Below are 17,179 nucleotides of genomic sequence, written 5' to 3' on the forward strand. Positions count from 1 at the left end.
TTTCAGCGTGCAGATCTCTGGACTCACTATCATCATCTTTCATTTCATCTGGTGTTGTTTCCATGGACTTTGCTGTGTGTGGAGCTGTTTGTGTTTGTATGTTTAATGTAATATCGCCATAGGGGTACAGGGGTGGTATTATTGGTTTTATTTATATTATTTAATTGCATTACATTCTTTAATTGTTGTTATTCCCCAGTGTGCTGTATTTTGTCTCTGTTTTTGAGTGTGTGCAGGTGGGCCAAGGCTGGGAGTGTCCCTGGGATCCTCTATAAAAAAATAAATAAATCACTGTCATGTTGACGGTGTGAATCTTAGCGGCACCTGACCGCTACAAGGTGGATTCTCATACTGTATTTCTCCATCCTTCTCTTTTAATATTTAAAACCTATGGCTATGTAAATTTCTTGGTGATGCACAAACCAAATGAATTTCCCTATATGGTATAATAAAGTTAAGGTTGAGTTGAGTTGAGTGACACAGCTAGGTTGACCAGAGGCCACCCTAGCCCCTTCTCCTCTCTTGAGCCACAGCTATCTAGAAGCTTTCCCAGCACCTTTGGTGGTGGTGCTGTTGATGGATCCTTTCCTCCTCTGTAACTTCGATGCCCACTGACCCAAGAGCTCTGGGCAAGGATCGGCCTGTGAAGCCCCTGCATTCTACCTCAACTGGTAAGCATGTTGTTCTCCGACCACTTTATCTGAAATCACAATCATTTCCTCATACTTTGTGAGTTTTCTCTTGAAAGCCTTATCCATATGATCCTTCCATGGGACCATCAGCTCCAGCAGAACAACTTGCTTGGTGGCTTCTGAAGTGAGGACAATATCTGGTGTCAAGGTAGTGACTGCTATATTCTGAGGGAATTTCAGCTGTCTCCCCAGGTCCACCATCAGCTGCCAATCTCTTGTAGAGGCCAGTATTCCTGCAAATCTGTTGCCTGGGGGTTTTGGCTGCTCACCAGTTCTAATGAAGTAATGGCCTGTTTTGAAGGACAGACCTGCTCACTGCACTTAATCCCCTCACTGATGGCTTTTGTCACAACCTTCAAAGTTTGATCATGGTGCCACCATTCTGAGTAAAGCCCTGGAATGGATACTGATGAATCAGTGAGATCAATGGGGTCATAATTGATGGAGCTGGAAACACCTTTGTATTCTCTGGTACTGTCACATACTTTAACAGTTTAACTTTTCTGAACTTAATTAGAAAAATACTGGACAATTTTTAAATTTGCTATTGTGATATGATACAAAGTCTCAGCCTTGATGTAGCTTTTGCCAGTGAGAACAGATGACAGCTGTTCTGCCAGCACTAAGTAAAGTGTAAAGGAATGGTAGAGGAAATGGAACAGGAAGTATAATATGAGTGAAAAAATCAAAGTACAGGTCAAAAAGCAAGAATTTAACTCTATCTTTCATGAGCACCAAATCAAAATCAGAAATCAAAATCTTAAGATTGTTAGCCAGGAAAAACAAATAAACTTGCAATTACTCCACAAATATCCACAAACGTTTCCTCCGGGCGCTCCGGTTTCCTCCCACAGTCCAAAGACATGCAGGTTAGGTGGATTGGCGATTCTAAATTGGCCCTAGTGTGTGCTTGGTGTGTGAGTGTGTTTGTGTGTGTCCTGCGGTGGGTTGGCACCCTGCCCAGGATTGGTTCCTGCCTTGTGCCCTGTGTTGGCTGGGATTGGCTCCAGCAGACCCCCGTGACCCTGTGGTCGGATTCAGCGGGTTGGAAAATGGATGGATGGATATCCACAAACTTGGAGGGCAGGTAACTTGGAAAGTCAATTTAAATACTGCCGCGTTGATGACGTCAGTCAGCACGACCTATAGGGGCATGCTCCTAGTAATCCATTATTGCATCTTGGCATCCGGTAGTCAAAATGGTGGTGCTCAACTAAAAACAAAATGGCATAGCTGCGAGTCTAAAGCAAGGCACTTCTTTTATTTTATGTGTTGGAAGCTATCAGTAATCCATGTTCAAAAACTGAGATTACAAAATTTCTAGTATTAAGATCTTTATTCTTGTTCCTCACGGACAGAATGTTCTATATCAATTCTTACTTACTCTGTCTTCTACTTTATATTGGTAAGGAAATTTATTTTTGAGCGTGGTCTCCTAGAAACACACATGCTGATGAATCTTGAATTAATCATCACTATCTTGATTCTCAAAGCCATTTAATCAAATCCAGGGTTGTGGGGGGCTTTGACCTATGCTGACAACATCAGGCTCAAAGCAGGAAACAGCCCTGAGCAGGATATCAGTCCATCATATGGCCCACAGTTACAGGGGCTCATTAGGAATTGCCATTTAACCCAATCTGCACGCCTATGGGAGGAAAGTTGGGATTATCCAGCAGACGCATTAGGTACAGGGGGAATGTGTAAACCTCACATGTACAGAGACTGGTTCAAAATTCAAACCAGGACACTGAATTCATGAGGCAGCGGTGCCAGCCAGTGCACCACTGTGCCACTTGTTTTCCATTAATGTATATAAAAAAATTCTTTAGTGTTACGTTGGATGTTTGAGAGTTTTAATTGCATTCTGTCAGTTTCTAGACACTTAAAGAAATGTTTCTCTGTAGGCTGAAGTAAAACAGTCTAATGCTGATGTGATGTGCCCTACAAAACGTTTGGTCATGTAATGACACTCATTTACTGGTGATGTCCTTTTAATGTTGTTGTGGCTGGAAGGGAAGAAGTTGGAGGCAGAGCAGGGGCCACGTCTTACCTTTCCTGCTTGGTCAAATTCTTTACTTCTGAGGGTGGAAGTGGAAACTGAGTTGGTAACTATGTAACACACTTTTCCCTACTGGGTGCACCCACAAATCCGTCCCAGTAAGAGACTCACCCACCTTATGTGTTTGACACTTCTAACTCTAAGCTCTGTATTTCTCCATGTGCTAGCAGTTCAAAACATCCACCAAAAATCTATTCTTTTAGACTGCCCCGTTTTTATGTTGGTAACTCTAATCAGCCATTACTATTAGTTAATTATCGAAAACAGCTTTTGCCATCATCAAGGATTTTCTGTTTTCTGAATTCTGCCAAGTCCATCTTTTTTGAGCCTAGATTCTTATTTACCAATCACCCTCACGTAGTGTCACCTTCAAATTTAATTAGCTTATTTTTTTACATTATTACTTCAATCTAGTAAGTAAATTAAAAAAGAGCAAACACTATAGAATTGTACCAATGTACTGGACCAAAGCTGAATTACTAGCACTTATTGACAGTGGGTGGCACGGTAGGTCTGTGGTAGCGCTGCTGTCTCGCAGTAAGGAAACCTGGGTTTGCTTCCTGGGTCCTCCCTGCGTGGAGTTTGCATGTTCTCCCTGTGTATGTGTGGGTTTCCTCCGGGTGCTCCGGTTTCCTCCCACAGTCCAAAGACATGCAGGTTAGGTGCACTGGCGGTCCTAAATTGTCCCTAGTGTGTGCTTGGTGTGTGTGTGCCCTGCAGTGGGCTGGCACTCTGCCCGTGATTTGTTCCTGCCTTGCGCCCTGTGCTGTCTGGGATTGGCTCCAGCAGACCTCTACTGTTTAAAACAATGTTCATGCTATTGTTACTACAAAATACCAAGTTATTACAAAAATGTTGTCAAGCTGCATAAAAGCTGCTATGCCCTTTTAATGGAGGAAAACATACACACATTCAGCTTGCTAAGAACGGCATATTTTTGAGACACTGCCATTATAACCACCAAATGCACAACATTATCATCAGATAACAGGAGAATGCTTCACATGAAGTCAGGTCATCAGTGGAGTTCCTCGGAGTCTGTCCTTGGACCATTATTGTTTCTGTTTTATGTTAATGACATTGATTCTGGTATTGTTAGAAAGCTGGTGAAATTTGCAGATGACACTAAAATTGGAGAGATTGCAGATACTGAGGAGGCAGCAAAAAGAATTCCAAAACACCTGGACAGCCTTCAGAACTGGGCAAACACTTGGAAAATGCAGTTTAATAAGGAAAAGTGCTACACATGTGCAAAAGGATCATAAATTATAAATACATTATATGAGACACTGTCATACAGAAAACAACCTCTAAGAAGGATTTAGGGGTTTACGTTGACACAACATTTTCATCAAATAAGCAATACACAGAAACAATTAAAAAGGCTAATAAAATGTTAGATTATATCATAAAAATTTTTGAATTTAAGTCAAGGAGAGTGTTGCTCAAACTATATAATGCACCACTTAGACCCCATCTGAAGTATTGTGTGCAGTTCTGGTCTCCACAAGAAAGACATAGCAGCACTTCAAGCTGTGCAGAGGACAGCAACCAAGTGCATCCCAGGACTTAAGGACATGTTATACTCTGACAGACGTGTTTAGTCTCGAACAGAGGAGACTGCATGGGAACCTAATTCAGGTCTTCAGAATTCTCAGAGGCAATTAGTAAAGCAGATCCAGCAACATTCTTTCTTTCAGCTTAAGGGTGAATAACGTACTTCAGGACATCAGTGGAAATTAAGGGAAAGCGCACTTAAAATGGAAGCCAGGAAGCACTTTATACACAAAGAATTGTGAGAATTTGGAACAAACTACCGAGACATGGAGTTGAAGCAAAAACCTTGACAACCTTTAAGAAGAATCTGGATGAGATATCGGGACAGCTTTGCTATTAGCTAAACAAATAAGTTTGATGGACTGAATGGTCTCCTCTTGTTTGTCAAATTTCTTATATACATACCAAAACTGGACAAAACCTGACAATGTTTCATATTAAGCATGTTTCCTTTTCTGTTTACCTGTAAGAATCCATACAGTTTAATCTTTAAAACTGATTTTATTGGACCTCATTTGTTTTTCTTTCGTCAAAATTTTTATTTGTTGAAATTAAGTAACTTTTAAAGTCAGTGAATATATCTACAATATATACACATAATGTATTGCGATGATGGACTAGCATTAAAAATAAAAAGATAAAGGCACATTACGGCAAACTCAGAGTCAAAATTAGCATAAGTCTAAACTATAAGCACCCCAAAATGCCAAGCTGCCAAAAACCAAAATATTAACTAAAAATCTTAGTCAAACGTCACTCATTGATTCTATGAATGGACTTTTAACACTGACAAACACCTAGAACGTTTTGTTCACAAATACTGCCATCTTAAATACCTTCTAGGCGATGATGTTGCACAAACTTCCAGATGTCACCTTGTAAAAATGCTAGCTAAAATACTGTATGGCCAATGATTTGAAAAAATAACCAAAATGGCAGCTCAAAAATAAATTAAAATAGCTATAATATTTTGTCACATCTTGTAAATTAAAAAAGGTACTAAACAAAAATGTACGAGAAAAGCAATTTTAATCAAACTGAAAATGTAGGTAGATTCCAGTTTACCTTTATTGTCGTTGTGTACTCTCATAATTGTGCAAGAGAAAATGAGTTTTAGTTCTTCGTTTGCCATGGTGCACAATACACTTAGAATATGGGACGGCAGTAGTCAAACTTAGCAAGAGAAATCTACTTAACACAACAGCACAAACATCACAGGGCATATAGGCTACATCCACACTACTATTTTTTAAATGAAACAATCTCTGTCAATACTAGCACTTTCTCATCACTTATTAAAGTATCTCCGTCCACAGTAAAATGACCGAAAATGCATATCATGAAGACATTTGCTTACATTGGACATATGCATATTGGCAGGACAACTGTAGTAACCAGTAAATTATTTACGTTTTGTGCATGTACACAGCATTAATATTGTACAAAACATAATTTAAATGTATACAAATATGCAACACAACAAGCACTATATAAGCAAATCTTCTTTGTCTGCTATGTTGGAATATTTCTTTCTTCAGTGAAAGGAAACCAATCTGTGAATAACACATTGTAGAGAGCAGAATCCAATCAGGGAAGGGCTTATGTAATAAGCAAGAGCAAGTGAAAGCACTCTTAAGAGTATGTGTTTTTGAAAATCTGGAATTTTACCTCTCCACATTTACATTAACATTTATTTGCTTAGCATACACTTTTACCCATAACGACTCACAAAAGAATGCTGAAACTGTGTTTTCAGAAGTATACTCCTGTAGAGAATGTTTTCAAAAGTCTCCGTTTTCGAGGATAGAAAATGCCGGGGTAGTGTAGACAAAAGGTGAAAATGGAGGCTAATGTGTGCGTGTTTAAATGAAAATGAAGTAGCGTGGACAGGGACATAGTCAGTAACACAGTGGGGATAACACAGCAGTGGGTGGTCAGCAGGAGGTCAGTCTGTGTATTGTTTAGAATTCACTAATCTAAAAGCATGTGAGAGAATCCTGTTCTTTAACTTGGTAGTGTTGGCTCTCATAGCTATGAAGCTGTCCTCTGGAAGGCTGGAGTGCAAAGAGGCTGTGAAATGATGGACTTTCCTTTGATGACTGACTGTTTGCTGTAGATGCTCTAGATCACTGCTTCCCAAAGTGGTCTATACGGACCCCCAGGGGTCGATTTTGACTTGCAGGGGGTCTATGTCAGTGAGAAAAAAAATTGGGGGTGCACGAGATGTAAATGGTGGTCCACGTGAGCGGACACAACATGTAAGAATTTTACTAGGTTCTGATTTGTTTCGTTCCAAATCCAAATATTTACTTGCATTTTGTGTCTTTTCAATAAAGGTATGAATTAAAATTGCACATGTTTTTCTTTTGTTACAATTGTCCACTCTACAAAAAACCCTATGAAAGTAAGCAGCACTGTGTCAGTTGCCAAAAACACATTTGAAGTTAATAAGTTTAGGAAAATTCAATATTAGTCAGGCAGGGGGTCTATGAAAAACAAAAAAATTGGTAAGTGGTCTACGGAGCAAAAAAGTTTGGGAACCTCTGCTCTAGATGGCTGGCAGCTAAGACTGACTTGTCTTTGTGGCACTGCAGTGTGCTGAAATGTTAATCTGAAAATTATACAGTATGAAATTAATAAGTAATATCAAAATAAAATGCTAGTATGTTATACAGTTCTCACCTACTGAATGTGGCCTAATAAGTAACAAAAAACAAGTTTCATCCCATATAAAAATTATAATGTTCTGTGGCAGAAACATTTTATGTGCATAAATCCAGTGACGATGAAGGCCAGTGTGTATAAACTCTGTATCTGAAAGTATTTTTCATGCACAGAGAACATATAACAGAACCTGGCTAGTTCGAGGCTACAGTGATCCCTCGCTATATCGCGCTTCGCCTTTCGCGGCTTCACTCCATCGCGGATTTTATATGTAAGCATATTTAAATATATATCGCAGATTTTTCGTTGCTTCGCGGGTTTCTGCGGACAATAGGTCTTTTAATTTCTGCTACATGCTTCCTCAGTTGGTTTGCCCAGTTGATTTCATACAAGGGACGCTATTGGCAGATGGCTGAGAAGCTACCCAACTTACTTTCCCTCTCTCTCTCTTGCGCTGACGTAGGGGGGTGTGAGCAGGGGGGCTGTTCGCACACCTAGACGATACGGACGCTCGTCTAAAAATGCTGAAAGATTATCTTCACGTTGCTGTCTTTTGTGCAGCTGCAGCTGCTTCCTGAAACGACATGCTGCACGGTGCTTCGCATACTTAAAAGCACGAAGGGCACGTATTGATTTTTTTATCTGTCTCTCTCTCTCTCTCTCTCTGCTCCTGACGGAGGGGGTGTGAGCTGCCGCCTTCAACAGCTTTGTGCAGTGGTGCTTTGCATACTTAAAAGCCAAACAGCACTATTGATTTGTTTGCTCCTTTGAAGAGGAAGATATGTTTGCATTCTTTTAATTGTGAGACTGAACTGTCATCTCTCTCTTGTCATGGAGCACAGTTTAAACTTTTGAAAAAGAGACAAATGTTTGTTTGCAGTGTTTGAATAACGTTCCTGTCTCTCTACAACCTCCTGTGTTTCTGCGCAAATCTGTGACCCAAGCATGACATTCTAAAAATAACCATATAAACATATGGTTTCTACTTCGTGGATTTTCTTATTTCGCGGGTGGCTCTGGAACGCAACCCCCGCGATGGAGGAGGGATTACTATATTCTGTCACAAGTGATATTCAAGTGATGAAGTGGGACATTCGATGGTTACGTTCATGAACTGAGCTGATAAAGAGACTTAAATGATAAGCACATACAGCAGGGACTTCAGTGAAATTAACAAATAGTATATTGAGCAGACACAGCAAGAATAGTGTAGAACCAGGATATTACATTTGATTAGCTTACTACAGATTAAAGAAATGGAATTTACTGTAAGCTTTTGAACAAGACAGAGAAAATATTCAATGCTTACAATACTAGCATGTGAAAAAAATACCACAATACTTCATGGGTCAACTGCTCTGATATGTTCAGCATCAAGCTCAAGCATATTGTAGGGATAAATATTTGGGTTGTCAAATGTTTTAACAAGGTGTTTTAGCAAAGGCCTCTACCAGTCCTCTAGCATACCCCCTCTATCCTTTCCAGCATTTTGTGGCAGCACTAAAACCGCACACATATGCCATGCATTTAACTCAGTAGTAGAAGTAGTATCACATTATGCCATTGCATGATAAATAAATAATAATTGCTGCCAATTCTTTGTTCATTGTTTTAGTTGTTTATTTTAGATGGCCTTTATTACTGGGTCTTTCTTTGTTTAAATGCCCATATCGTACAAGCCCCAGACAGACTGTTAGAATTATACAAATGGACAATAAGCCTCTTTCTTTAAAGGATTCACAGTATAACTGCAGAATTTGCCTAAGAATGAAAATCCACCTCAAGGCAAAACTATCATTTAAACAATGAGATAACCAATGTGGTTACTAAGGCTATTTAATTTCAGACAAGAGTTAGTGTGAAGATGAGATTAAAGCCAGAATTTCATTTAACAATTGGGTATTCAGCACAAGAAGTCAATCAATCAATCAAATGGGTATTTTATATAGTGCCTATCACAAAGCACAACTTCACAAGGAGTTTTACAGCAGTTGTAGGAATAGGGAGCTCTAGCACTAGAAGATGATGTTACTTTGAAAGGAGAAAAATGCAGGAAATCAAAGGGCTGGGATGATAAGGTAAAAGGCTACTTCTTGACAAAAAGAATTTTTTAAATATTCTTACAAATTACAGATTTATAGGGTCACTAGCTGTGCTACCCGTCTAAGACAGGTTTAAATTTAAATAGTCAATGTAGGCCTCAGTGTTAACATTAGCAGTACATCATCTACTGATATGTATTTAGTAAAGCATCCACATTAATAAAAGGGTATCTGAGTGTCTGTGTATCTGTGTGTTTGTCCAATTTCTATGTCTCTGTCATTTCAACAGATGGTGGATCACAAACATTAATACTCCTTCACGCATCCTATACTAAATGGGATATAACAGAGGCATATGCATTGAATTTTTTATTCCAATTGATGGCACATCACAAACATTAATGGTGCTTTTACGAATCCCATACCAAATGACACATAATAGAGACATATATACTGCATTTGTCATTAGAACAGATGATGCCTCACAAACATTTGTAGTAACGCATTTTATTATTACAAATGTTTGTGATGCCTCTTCTGTTGGAATGACAGAAGCCTAGCAACCGGACAGACACAGATACACACACATACTGCAACACAGACACTCATTCTTTTATTAAGGTAGATTATTGTCACATGTTCAGAGTACAGTGAAACACTTATTTGCAAAATGCTACACATTGCAATGCTCTGATGCCATGATCAGTGAGCATAAACTACTCTACCTCAAAACGTCTGTTGTTCTGATCTGAAAAATCTCAGAACACATTTGTCATAACCTAGCAGCAACAAATAATACACCAAACATGGTAATGCATTCCATTACTTCTTCCCCCTCAATAACGGCATTATAGGAGCAATTTTGAGTGGCCAATGAACCTAAGATGCACATTATCAGAATATTACTGGAAATCAGCATACCCAGGGAATACCAACTAACATTGGGATAATGCAAAAATCTGCACACAGGCAAAGGTAGGACCAGAAGTTCAACCAAGACGGTCAGAGTGTGTGAGGCAGAAGTGATAATGAAGAAACCAATACACTGCAGGTTCAATTGTAGTAAGATTAACTGTTGTGGTAGACGGTTGGTGCCTTTACCTGGCTGGGACACCTTCATAACAGAAGGACCGGGGGGAGAGAGTGCGCACAGGACATTATTTCCCCTGGATCTCTAGGTGGCACACCCCCCGGGTTTCTACAGCACCACAGATTCCCGCAGGGCACCATGGGACATGGAGTTCTGTGACTCAGCCCTGTTGACTTCCATGGCTGCCACCGGGAGGGGGCTGCAGGGATTGGCCATTCTTACAGAACACCAGAAGTACTCCTGGATGTTACATAAAAGGAGCCCACTGCTGCAGCTCTAGGAGCCATAGTCAGGAGTAGATAGACGAAGCTTGCTGGAGGAAGAAGTAGGCAGAGAGGAAGAAAGAAAAGAAGACAAAGTGCTGTGTGCTTTATTCTTGTGTTTTCGTACTGTGCTGTGGAAAACTATTACAGACAAGAGTTTCCCAAATAAAAAGCCTGGATGTGTTGCTGAACTTGTGCCTGTGTCTGTCTGTGTTGGGTTTGGGGAAATGGAGTGCCCCCTTCAGGCCACATTGTCAATTAATTAAAAAGTGTTTCAAAATATCAAACAGTCTGCAAATAGAAGTACAGCTTTTCAAAATGATATAAGTGACCAAGTGGACTCTTCACTGTCCACTATCAGTAAACAGAACAGGGTACTCTCTGTGGAGGATAAGACAAGACAGATTATTCTAAAACTGTATAGCGTGCTGGCAACGAGTCATCTGAAATACTGTGTGCAATTCTGGTATCCATCCATATTATAGGAAGAACATAACAGTACTAGAGAAACTGTACTATTAAAATGAGAAATGACTGAAGGAGCTGAATAGATTTAGTTTAAAACAATAAAGAAAGGAAAAAATTGCTAAGGTTTGTAATAAAAATAGTACACTGTGAGAGATCAAGAGGAAAAACATAAATGAAAACAAGGATGATTCTGTAAAGTAATTGAGTGAAGTGACTGGTCACTGAAAATGGACACAACTGCAGGAATACCTGGAATGATCATGATAATAGCAAATCAATAGTCAAAGGTTTACCTCACTGTTTAAATTTATCTAATAAGAGTTTATAAAGAAAATGCACTGTTCAATGTTAAATCTGATATTGCAATAAAGCATCTTGTTATAGTGCAGAATTTCAGTGGTGCAATATAAAACATTAATTAATATTAATTGATGTGAGCATATGCCTTTAACTAACCTGATGAATTACACTTGTAGGTATGCATAGTTTTTATTAAAAAAAAAACAAAAAACGTGTATGACATAACACTAACTCACTTGGGGACAAGAAGTTCTTCTGAATAAGTTGCATCTTACTGGCTTGAAGATCCCGGGTTCACAGACATTAAGCATAGACTGGCAGGGCCCTGAGTGATTTCTCACTGGAGGCAACTGTATACTACTATGCACACAGATTTATTTACAATTTTTTAGAGGCCTGGAAAAAAAAACAAAATCTACAGGGTTTCCAAGGCCACAAGGCCGCCCAGCCCACACTGGGCATTCTACCTAACATAAACGACCTCAATCAGTCCTCATGGTATTCAGGGTTCACATGAAAGAACTTGATGATGATGGTCATGTGGACCTCTGGCCTTCAATCCATCAATGTAGGGACTGCATGGTGCTTTGATCAGATGGTGGTGGCGCAGATCGCCACCACAGAAAACCAGAAAAAGAACAGCAGAGAAAGTAGGGGTTAGTACGGAGTTCGGAGCCATGAAAAAAAATAATAATTAAATGCTTATACAGAATATCAGGGTTACACTAGAATGAAGCTATGAGAAAGCCATATTAAAATAATGTGTTTTTAGCAGTTTTTTAAAGTGCTCCACTGCAGAAGGCCGCCTCACCACGTCTTTTAAGTTTATCTCTTGGAATTATAAGCAGACAATCATTTGAAGATCTAAGGTTACAATTTGGAATGTAAGGTGACAGGCATCCCAAAACACAGGATGGAGCGAGATTATTTAAGGCTTTGTAAACCAAAAGCAGTATTTTAAAGTCAATTTTAAATAGCATGGGTAACCAATGTAGTGACATCAAAACTGGAGAGATGTGCTCGGATTTTGTTTTTCTAGTTAAGATTTTGGCAGCTGCATTCTGCATGATGAGCTGGCATCTTATTATTGGTTGGTTCTTACAAGATGTTACCAAGGTATTCTGAATTCTGAACTGGCCAAATTGGGTACAGAAAATAAATGAGTGGGAATTTGAAGGTATAAGTGAGCGTATTCTGTGATGTGTTGTCTTCCCGAAGTTAGGGCCTAGACAGGAATTAATCCTACGTGGAATACTGATCGTGGAAGAAGGTGTACCCCTACCACGACCTCCACAGAGGACTGCCTCCTTGTTTGGTCAGTTCCCTTTCCTTTTGGTAACATTGCCTTTGTGCTCTGTGTCTTCACTAATGTGGAAAATCAGTTTCCTTTTCCTCTGATAGTACAGCCTCACTATCTGTTTATGATGGTTGCGGTCTACCTTCTTGTGACGAAGTGCATTTCTCCCTCTGCTGGCAATCCTGTATTGTATTCCTGCTGGCAAGGGGGCACAGTTCCTTATTTTGTTTATATATGTTGTTTTCCCATTTTTTCTGGGAAGCTCAGCTTCTCTGCTGGGTAATAAAGTGGTATTGCCCTTCTGTCCATTTAACATTGCATCTACTGTTTTAGGGGTACAGTACTGCCTTCATCTATGGTGCAGGTGTACTCTGGGATGAACACCTGATATTGATGACAGATACCACCTGAAGTGTCCACTGTCTCTGTAATGGAAGTGGCTTTTAAGAGACACAGTGCGTTTTGTCCTTCATCTGTACCCGTCACACATGGCAGACCCCATCTTTGACAGTACAGGATAGGCCAAAAGTAGTCTGTCTAGACCAGAGGTTCTCAACTGGAGGGAATTCCGTTCTGGGTGGAAATTTGAGAATTTCAGTGGGATATGGGAACTACGAAACCGTCCTAAAATTTTGATTATTCATGTATTGTGTTATCATTACATGTATTAAATGTCATTTTTTTACATTTTATTTAGTAAATATTTCTTACAGCTTCTTACCATTTTTTTCTCTTTGTTTTCATCATGCTTGTTTCACAAAAAAATTCCCAGCGATCATTTCAGGGCAACCTCTGCGCAGGCTCCACGATACAGATTGTAACATTTGACCAATATGTGCCCTTCCCCAATATTCATCTGTCAGTGGTGTGACACAATCGCCTTAACAGCACATAGATGTGCACAGTACCAGAAGGGCAAACTGGTTGAAAAGTTAAGTTTTCTAAGCTTGTGGGTAATATCTTTCTGGAAGGTGACCGATTGTGCTAGAATTAGCACTAAGCTACCAGTATAGCTGCATCATCTATTTAAGTGGCTGTGCCGTGGTTTTGAAGCTCATCATGAGTGTCAAAAGAAGAGGGTACGATGATTCATACATTCAATATGGATTTACATACATCATTAGAAATGGTGAACAAAGACCTCAGTATGTTACCTGTAGTAAAGTTTTGGCAAAGGATTCTACGAAACCAACAAAGTTGAAGGAACATTTGCAGAATGTTCATCCTCAACACAAGAACAGGGAAAAAGCTTTTTTCAACATCTGGAAATGCTCTCAAAAAATTAAGCTGGATTCAACAGGGGCATTCCAGGAAAAGAACTACAAGGTTACTAAAGCCTCTTATGTCATAGAATTAAAAATAGTAAAGCAAAAAAAAAACACAACACAATTGGAGAAACTCTAATGACACCTTACACTCTGAAAATGGTAGAAATTGTTTTGGGAAATGTTTTGGAGAAAAACATTCAACTATCAAACAATAGTGTTCAAAGGAGAATCTGCAAAATGGCCACTGACATCAAGGATTATGTTGTGCAGGAGATCAAGACTACAGCATTTGGCTTATTTTCAATTTAACTTTAATGATGTGGCATCACATTCTCAATTGCTGGTATTTGCAAGATATGTTCACCTAGTTTCGTTTAAGGAGGAGTTCCTCTTTTGTTCTTCACTTGAAACAATTAAGAAGATATTTTGGGAAAAGTATTAATCAGAAAATCTTTTGTGAGATAATGTCTGTGGTTTCTGTACAGATGGATCACCAGCTATACTGAGGACAAAATATGGATTCCAAGTTAGTTTGAAAAAACAAACTCCAAAAGTGAAAAGCATTCACTGTATGACCCATCATCAGGCACTTGCTTCAAAAACACTTCCAGCTCCACTGGGGGAGGTTCTTGCTCAGACAAATGAAATTGTGAATTTTGTCAAAGGAGGAACTCTTCGTTCACAACTTTTCAAGCAATTATGTATCGACATGGATGCAGATCATCATTTGCTTAATTTCTATACAAATATTTGATGGCTTGTGTCTTGCCTATTTGGCCAACATGTTTGATCAGCTGAATAAACTAATTTTAAGGTGCAAGACAGGAATACAACCATCATAAAATTCATCGATTCCTTCAAGGCCTTCACATGCAAACTAGAAAATTGGAAAAGAAAGGTCAAGGCAAATAATATTGTAATGTTTGAAAATTTGTCATCAGTTCTTATTGATGGTGGGGATGACGAAATGCTTCAGAATTTGGCAAAAATGAAATTTTGAATCACTTGACAGCACTGGAAATTGAATTCAGCCAATTCCTGAAATAAATGACGAGGAACTGGATTTAGTTTAAAATCCATTCAAACTGGCAATTGAAAAGGTTCCTGATGATTGTCAAGATGAATTTCTGGAGAGAAAGACTGATTCGGGAGCAAGAGATACATTTAATGAAAAATCAATCACCTAATTTTGTCCCTTGATGTGTGATTCCTACGCAAAACTGGCAGAAAGAGCTATTAGTGCATTGCTTCCATTTGCATTGACATATCTTTGTGAATTAGGATTTTCAACTCTACTCCAAACAAAAATGAAGTAGACTGGAGGCAGACAATGACCTGCATTGTGCCCTTCCATGTATCCAAAAACTGGCAAAGAAAAAACAATCACAGGTTTCTTATTAACTGCAACCTTCATCTGTATAACTATAAACTGATTTTCAATACCCCAACATTCTTTTGAAGTTTTTGTTTTTTGAAGTATTCGTCAGTCTAACATTGTTATGAATATAACAAACAACTTCTATTTTAAGTTTTAAAATTCATTGACATTTTCTTTTGTTAATAATGTTGTAAAAGTAATAAGTAAATGTATATGTACTAATATATAAAAAAATAGCTTTAGTATTATGTCCAAAATACTTTCGATTCAAAATTGGGCTGGGGGGATGATATTCTGATTAATGGTGAAAGAGGTGCATGGGGCAAAGGCTGAGAACCACCGGTCTAGACCAACAGCACTGGAGGGTAAGTTTCAAGGTGGCCTGCTGTTGAGAACATTTTGGGGAACCATGAGTCCTGATCACATGACCACTCACAAATGGTTCTTACACAGTCTGTGACTTTATGTTTTAGTTGCAGAACACTAGTCCTGGCCCACTGTGACCTGGGATCAATGTAAACTATTTGAGGTTGTTTTTAAATTTTTTAATTATTTTTGAGTGGCTCAATGATCTTTAAGCCAAGAATTAAATTCATTCCTGCCTGTGCATGCTGATTTATTTCCTTCATTGTTTCAGTGTATAATGGAAGTTTGAGATAACTTGAACGTTTCCCAGAGTTCAACAGCCTATGCTACATGCCCACAAAGCCACTTCCTTACTAGTTGCCTGAATAAACTTCAGTAAATTTTAATGTTCACTAGCTTTGGAGAGGCGTGGGTAACAGCTGCATTACAGCAGCCTGACATCAAGGTGTCAGTTTGGGTGATTTGTGGGGCACTGGGCTGAGACTGATAAGAACAGATGACTTATTACACAATTCTGAGACAAGGTACCACTGCAGAGTGACAATTTGAGTAAAACATGTTTGTTTAAGTTTCCTTTTCTCTTTTCTAAGCAAAATGAAGGATGTGAAGTATGTGGAGCAAAGCCAAGTGAAACAACATTTTGGCCTTTAGGCCTTACATGTGGATCTGCTGTTCTTTTTAATTCATAACCTTTCATTGTGAGCTGGTGTATAAGGAAGTAAAATACACGACTCAATACAAAGTGATTCACTATAACAGTTGGTGTTATTGTGCAAGGACAGATGCTAGAGAATGTTTACATTTTTCAGAATATATTGAGAAAATAATTATGTTTGTTAACAATTTCAATTTTGAATCAAAACTCAAAATTGTCCGTTCAATCCACTTACTAGATGGGATTTTTCAACCTGTATTTGAGAACTGTCAATAAGTCAGTCATTTTCTAATCTGCTTAGTCTTTAACACAGTTGCTGGGGGTTCTGGAGCCTATCCCAACCAGCACAGGGCTCAAGGCAGAAACAAATCCTGGATAGCTCAAACACACTCAAGGGCAAATTTAATTGAAAACTAAAATAAAAAAAATTAAATGAAAACTCCACACAGGGAGAACCTGGGACACAAACCCAGGTCTCCTTACTGAGAGGCAGCAGTGCTACCATTGCGCCACCGTGCCGCCCTAGCAGACAGGTTTATCATGCTAATTATACTGCCTGAGGGACAACACGCTGGGAAGAAAACAGAGCACACGGAGGAAACCCAGACAGACATGGGGAGAACATGCAAACTCCATACAGAGAAGATCTGGGATGTGAACCCGGGTCTCCTTACTGTGAGGCAGTAGTGCTACCACAGACCTACCATGCCACCCACTCTCAATAAGTGCTTGTAGTTTAGCTTTGGTCCAGTACACTTCTGTCTCTATTTTGCATAAAATGCAACTATCATACAGTGTGTGAAACAAACCCAAACAGTTAAAGTAAGAGTTTAAAATAAACACACAAAAAAATACTGCATCGGTTACAGGTTTGTTATGAGCACGACAACACTGGCTGAAACCAATCGGAGTCTGCTATGTCACCATGTCCTTGTGGGCATGTTACCATGCTGGCACAAGTTAGTCATGCTAGCCACAGCTGGACCATCCAAAAAGGTCAATTATGGGATCCAGGGCCCTTTACAAAAGTGTACTGTGAACTATTTTATATACAGTACATTCCTGTATTCTGTAAGC

Source organism: Erpetoichthys calabaricus, chromosome 1 (genome assembly GCF_900747795.2).
Source record: "Erpetoichthys calabaricus chromosome 1, fErpCal1.3, whole genome shotgun sequence".
Lineage (NCBI taxonomy): Eukaryota > Metazoa > Chordata > Cladistia > Polypteriformes > Polypteridae > Erpetoichthys > Erpetoichthys calabaricus.